The sequence below is a fragment of the Coffea arabica genome, chromosome 2e, assembly GCF_036785885.1.
Source record: "Coffea arabica cultivar ET-39 chromosome 2e, Coffea Arabica ET-39 HiFi, whole genome shotgun sequence".
In the NCBI taxonomy this organism is placed as follows: Eukaryota; Viridiplantae; Streptophyta; class Magnoliopsida; order Gentianales; family Rubiaceae; genus Coffea; species Coffea arabica.
In genome coordinates this window covers 48,006,647-48,014,266 of record NC_092313.1, presented here as the reverse complement: position 1 = coordinate 48,014,266, position 7,620 = coordinate 48,006,647, and positions in this window count along the sequence as shown.

Sequence of the window (7,620 nt, the reverse complement as noted above, 5' to 3'; positions counted from 1 at the left end):
ACGATGGGCCATCTTCTTAAGATTGATGCGGTCACAACTGATTTCCGACATCCTTCGATTGCGCGGGTGTTAGTGAAAATTGATGTGAGCTCTCCCCCAATCAAGCAGGTTTGGATTGGTGATGAAAATTACGGGTTTTGGTAACTTGTGGAGGTGGAGAATCTTCCATTGTATTATTTTTTCTGTGGAAAATTTCGGCACGCAGATGTTGATTGTTTTCGCAAGGATCCTTTCTTGCGCCCTCCCAAGCAGATTCAGGAGCCTTCTTCTAAAGCCCTGAAAGTGCAGCAAAAATTTGTACCTAAAGCCACAGTGGTTAAGGGGAAGGAGAAGGCTATAGAACCAGATGGAGGTTTGGTGCTGCTACCTTCTTCAAAAGTTATTCAGTTTACAAGTGGGGATGCGACAATCTCGGACACACAGCAGATAGGCAACCTCATGTAGAAACTAGTCGCTATGGTACTGAAGTGGTAATGGATGATCTAGTAGGTGTTCAAGTGTCATTGAACAATTCGGTAGTGGAGGTGTTAAGCAGTCAGGATGGGCATCTGGTTTTGGTAGCAGTAGAAGGTTCGAAAAAGTCTGAGCACAATGAGAAAATGAATCCAGGCCTAGAGGAGGGTGGAACAGTGGTTCTTAACAATGCTTTTGTAGCCTTGGGGAGTGCACTGCTGTTTCTCCTTCTGGGTTTCTCCATTGTCATCATCGAGATGTTTAAGGGGTAGCCATTTATCGAGGAAGAATTCAACTGATAACGTTGGAAAGTTTGGTGGTTTGTTGAAGGATTTGAAACTGTTTCAACATGAATTAAATCAGAAGTTGCAACTTTCGGGTTGCTTGGTGATGAAGGGCTATATTCTGCGATGTTAGATGAGCAAGACATTGCTTTGTTGAACAAAATAGTGTCGGATGTTGAGCAAACTATGATCAAAAGGAAGCGGGGTAGGCCTCGGAAGAACACAGGGTCTTCTCAGGTGCTGCCTTCTCAAGCTAATTGTTCACTACGGTCCCATGCAAAATCCAATTAATGTAATGGTTTGGAATATAAGGGGGGCGCTACCGTGTGGAATCCTTGCAGTACTTGTATAAACTATGTTTTGATAATTTAGTGCTGTTGTTGGTCTTATTAGAGCCTATGTTGGACTTAGCTCAATTAGAGGTGATTCGAAGAAAATTACATTTTGAGAACTCGTCTAGTTTTCTCAATGGCAAGATTTGGTTTTTGGGGTTCAATGAGTTGCAAGTTAGTGGTACAGAATTTGCCAAGCAGCTTGTTCATGCTCACATCTCCTTTGCCTCATGGGTGGCTTTCTAGTTGTCTGCAGTCTATGCGAAGTGCACTCAAATAGGAAGACGGTCGCTTTGGAGTGCCGTGGAGACAATTGCAGCGGACATGCAACATATATGGATGGTAGCAGGAGATTTTAATGTCCGTCGGTGAATGAAAGAGGGGTGCTCCGGTGAATGTCCGAAATATGGAAGAATTTAATGGGCCAATGTTTAAGTGTGGATTGGCATCTTTAGACTTTGATGGCTCCCAATTTACCTAGACTAATGGATCTGTTTGGCAACGACTGGATAGGGCATTGGTGAATGCTACTTGGATGGATTTTTACCCTATGTCTCATATGGCGAGAGGGCGATCGGACCATTGTTCGTTGCTCATTCAGCGCAAAGTGAGTAATTTTGGGTCTTCTTCTTTTCATTTTCTTAATATTTGAGATCGACATCCACAATTTCAAGATGTTGTCTTGGAGGCGTGGGGGTCGGAGGTTCAAGGTGTTAGCATGACGAGATTTTTCAAAAAACTTATGCTTCTCAGGAAAAAGTTGCAAGCTTGGAATCAACAAGTTTTTGGGAATGTTTATTCTAATGCCAAGGCTACTGAGTAGGGGTTGCGGCAACGAGAGAGGGATTTTGATCAGTGTCGTGATTCTATATCTAAAACTCTCCTTAGTGAAGTTAGAGCTGCGTATAATAGGGCATTGTCTTTGAAATGTGCGTATTGGTGACAAAAAGCGGGTATTAAATGGCTACAGGAGGGGGATGCCAATACTGCTTATGTTCATTCTTTGGTCTGTCAACGGAGGAATTCAAATTATATCTCTCGAATTAAAAATGATGATAGGAGTGTCGCGCCCCATTTTTTGATGAAAAATAAAATCAATTACGGGTATTATAAAAAATGGATTTTTGATTAATTTTTTATTGAAAATTGAGTTTTTGAATTTTAGAAAATAAAAAAAGAAAATTGGCCTAAATGAGACTTTAAAAATGCGACAATTTTGGCCCAAAATAATAGTTTAAAAAAGGTTTTTAATAAAAAAAATAGGAGTTGCCACTTGGTATTAAGTTAAGGTGTACCAAGTCACCTAAAATGAATTTTTAAAAAAAAAAGTAGAGAAAACCCTTTTTAAACGACTCCAAGTCTGCGAAAATCAAGAGAAAAAGGGATCGGGAGTCACATTTGAAAAAAGGGAATGTAAGGATAAAATCCAAGGCACCCTTTCAATCTAACCAAAACTAGTTGCGTGATTTAGTCAAAAAAAATTTCTTACTTTAATCCAAAAATTTATCACATTTGGATGTCACTATATGGATGCAAAACCTAAACCTAGGAGGATATCGGGGTGTCGGAATATCTCTTCAAAGTTTAATTGGTACAAATCACATTAATTGTGATGCCCAACAGTGACTCTTTGAAGATATCACAAATATGCAAAAATATGAGATTCGAAGAAAAGAAAATAAAAGAATAATTATACAAATATACATGACCTAAAGGAATGCATCATAACGGGTGCGGGGGGCTAAAATTCGTGACTAGATTTTTCTTTTTATAGAGGAGATACGAGCGTGCTAAGGCTAAGAAGCCATACTCGTCTATATCCCATATTTAAAGGATATTTCCTAATCTAATCAAGCAAATGATCTAACCTATTTCTAACTTTCCTTAAATGAAAATGCAATTCTAATGTCATGTCTCACACATAGGGGTAAAGAATATACATATAGGGGAAATATGGGATAAGAGATATACATATAGTGGGAATATGGGATAAGGGATACACATATAGGAGGAATATGGGATAAAGGATATACATATAAGGGAAATGTCACGCAAAATAAAAAAAAACCCTAAAAAGTAGAAAATATGCATGAAAATATAGTGATTTGTCACACAAATATGATCTAGCGTGTAGATGGTCCCTAAGGGTCTTGCATTGGACTAACCCTTGTCTATAAGTTCTCACAAGCGTTGGACTAGTGAGAAATCAGAAAAAGGGCCACAACTAGCGTTGGACTAGTGTGGTGACGTCATACATTTATTATAACTAAACAAATCATATAAAACATAGTAAAAGCAAGTAAACACATAATATCACATAAAACACATAGCACATAAACATGATATCTAGATGTAAGGTCCTAAGAAAGCAAATAACACGTAAACACACAAGCATGCAAAACACACAAAGCAAATAAAACGAATAATGACCTAACTATTACATTTGGGGGCCCTAACTACAATCTAAAAGGGGAAAGAATGAAATGAAATGAAATAATAACCTAACTATTATAATTTGGCATGTAAATGCCTCTCAAATAACTAAAAATTAAATTAAAATAAATATACAAAATTAATGCAAATGAAATGAATAAATAAATAGATGAAATAAAAAACATTCAAAAAAGCATGCAATTACATACATAAAGTCATGACATAGGAGCACGTAGGATCAAGTAAAATCAAAATAAAGGAGTAGAGTGTACCTCCCTTGAATTAATGACCTAATGAAATGAAATTTTTCTTATTTACCCTCCAAAACAAAGAAAAAGGTCAAGACATCACTTTAATTAACAAATAATCGCAAGAAATGGAAATAAACACGAAATTGAATCAATAAAAGCATTCAAATAAAAGTAAACAACCCATATTCAACAAATTAAAATAAATAAGGACCCATTTGAAAGAATTAAAGAAGTTTGAGGGGTCAAATCGTTACTATTACAATTATTAAGGGGCAAAATTAAAATAAAATAAAGTTAAGGATTTAAGTTGAAGTCTACCAAAACTAAATGCTAAAGTTCACAAAATAAATCAAAATCCCTCATCAAACCCCAAAGCCAAAATATTACCCAAATATTTAATTGTTTTACTAAAAATCCAAATAAAAACTATAAATCTAGCAAAAGTTATTAAACCTTCAAATTCATCCTAAAAATTCACAAATAATCTGTCCAAAAATCACATTATAGCATACCAAAGAAAAATAACATTTTAAAAGGACAAAATTGATTAATTTTTCCAATTTTTTGGGCCATATTAACATTATGGGGAACTTGAGGGGTTAAAATGCAATTTTGGAAGTTATTTCATGCATCTTCGAAGAAGCTTTTATTCTTTCTACTGGTTTCCTTCCGCTACGATTTCATGAGCTCACGGTACAAGTTTCCCTTTGCATTAAATCTCAACCAAACATCAAGACTTTAATCTAAGCCACAAAACACACAGAACTTCATCATCTAAACAAGCAAAAGATTCAGAATGACAACAGGCGATTCTTCTTCGCTGACTCCAAGCTTTGCTGCATTTTCTGGGTTTCTTAAAGGCAACAACCAGAGATTCTTTTTTTTTGTCGAAACGATAAGATGATTTCATTGCTTTAAAGGTAAAAAATTACAAATACGAGCAACGGCTCGATCGAACTGTACACACTAGTGTTCAAAGACACTGAGGAAGCTGTCGCTCCTCATCCACAATAATGCTTAAAGCATCAACACTCATTTTTTTACTGACTATCATTTCTTCTTCCCTATTCAATCTAAAAGAGCACATGCGAAACAATCTCTGTAACTGAGAGATGTCTTCAAGTACTGTTGCCATTCTGCTGTCCGCTGGACTCTGGTGGTTTAATTGTCTCCACAGTTCTTTGTTACCAACTCTCAGCTTAATATTGCTCCACTTACGATGCACTGCTTTACACAACACAAGTTTCAGCGCCTGAGCTTCATCTAGGAGTTTGTTTCCAGAGCTGATGTCTTTCATTACCCACCCTATCATCGTATTGCTTGCAAAAACCTTAACTGTGACTCCAATTCCCATGAATAGCTGCCCTTGTTTCATGGTTGTAGACACCTCCATAAGCACTTCTCCTTCCTTTACATAACTCTGATCCTGAGTTTCTTGCCTAAAGGCTGTTTCTTCTGTGCTCTCTCCTTGCCCCTTGTACTCAAGCTGCAGCTGCTCTAGCCACTCAGAATGTGCTTTCCTTATAGATTTGAAGGGAGGATCAACGATAGTGTTCTCAAATTCTCTTTTGTTTCTTTCTTTCCATACCTGCCACAGGATGTTTGCAGTTAAACCAATGTGTTCCATCCCTTCTGTCCTGTGCCTTGCTTCTGAGATTCTTAGCCACCACCTTTTGAAACAACCAGAGATTCACCTTGTCAAGTAAGAAGAAACTAGGAATTCAAACCCAAACAAAAACCCATGTGACCTTAGATTCTCAAGCAAAGTTTAACGCAACATCATGCAAGAAAAACTGATCTAAATGCTATGAAATAAGTAGAAACACAGCAGAAAGAGAAGAAAAATAGCAAAACAAGTTCGGCAAGAATTTTTGCCAAGTCTGATGTGATTCTAAGCTTAAATGAAACGGGAGAAGACGAAATGCCTCACCTTTGGTGCTTTAAAGAGTTGAAAAAACACGTTAAACCTTGAAGGCAACGGATCCAAATGCAAAAACTTGAAGATTGAAGCTTCCCGGAACCAGCTTCAAGGACTGACGAGGTAATGATTTCAAGCCTGATTTCAACGTGCTTGAAGACGTTTTTTCAAGAACGTTTTTGAACGAAAGTTGCTCTCTGATAAACGTATATTGTGTAGCAACAAAGAAAATCCCCTAAAAGGCTAAATCGAACTGGGATTTCGGGCAAAAATAGGGTCAGAAAATCAACCCTGGCTCAAAAATTTTCTGGAATTTTGCTGCACTTTTTTCTCGTTTTTCTCTCTTTCTTTGCTTCCCTCTCTCCCTCTCTTTTCTAAAGCTCCTCCCTTTCTTTGCTTCCCTCTCTCCCTCTCTTTCTTTTTCCTTTTCCCTTCCTTCCTCTCTTCCTTCCTCTCTTTCTCTCGGTTCTTCTCTTTCTTCCAGCTTTTTCCTCACTTTTTCCTCCTGTTTTCCTTCCTACCCGAAGCTCCTCTCCTTTTTTTTTTTGCTTCCCTGATTCCCTCTCCTTGTTTCAGCTTGCTGTTACTTCCAGATTCTTGCTCTCTCTCCCTTCCTTCTTCAATCGAAACCCTTTTCCTTTTGTTTCTATCTTTTTGTTAGGAACCAAGCACGGAATAAACAATTATTAAGATATCAAATGCACAACAATTTAATGAGGAACAAGTCACAAGCATGAAAGATAGATGACACACAATATTTAACGTGGTTCGGCTCCACCATTGACTCTACGTCCACGGAGAGAAACCCGTTCTTTATTATGAGAGGAAAGCCCTATACAAGAATACAATTTAAACCCAAACCCAACTCTTGTATACCATCTCTCATCTCTTAAGAACCCTCTCTCACACCCCATGTATAAGGCTACATGATGCCCACTTGTGTGCCCTTGTATGTCTTTGTAGTATGCCAACCTACCTATTTATAGAGAACATTACTGCCAAAAAAACCAAATAACAATTGGAAACCAATACTATTTCCTAAACTCATATAGAGTAGAAAATAGCATCTAACTAAATAGGGCTTTACTTGACTACTACTTCAAGTAACTAAAACCAATTAGGAAACTAGTTACTTCCACACAAAACAAGAAATCTACCTAAAAGAAATTAAGCCAATTTCCTAACATTTTATACCTAGTTTCTTCCTTCTTTTCTTGCTCTCCACAGTTTTGCTCTTTCTCCCTCACTCTCCCTAGCCGAGCTCTCCTCTCTTGTTTTCTTCTTCTTTTTTCTTTTTCCCACTGCCCGAAGTCTCTCCTTGGCTTTTTCATTTTTGTCTCTCCTTCCTCAGCCCGTAGCTTCCTTTCCTTCCTTTCCTCATCCCCAAAACCCTCTCTCGGTCCCTTTCTCCCCTTTGTTCCCGTAGCCTTTTCTTTCTTTTGTTTCTATTTTGTTTTCAGCTTTTTCTCTCAATTTTCCCAAATCAACAAGTGTCATCCTACTAATCTAGCAAGTGTTGCGGTGTCAAAAGAAAAATAGAGACACTTGTCTCATTTGTATTCACCCCACCTAGCTATTGTGCATGGTCTCCATCTATCCTATTTTATTTATTATTTTTTTTATTTTTCAAAATCAATTTAAGCAAACAAAAATGTTAATTCCTAATTGAAATTGTATTGTAAAATTTTCATTTATTTTAAAGAAATTAAATCTTAAAAGGATTAAAAACAAATTTTTGAATTTTTGGGAGAATTTTCCTAGAAATTTAATGCAAAACTATCTTAAAAAGAAAAATAATGAACCTAATTTATAAAAATAAGCAAAAATAAACACTAACTATCATTTTGTAAACTTATAAAAATAAACAATAAATAATAATAAATAAAGCTAAAATTGAAATTGAAATTGAAATTTTTGGTGTCTACAAGGAGATTGTGTGAATCATTACA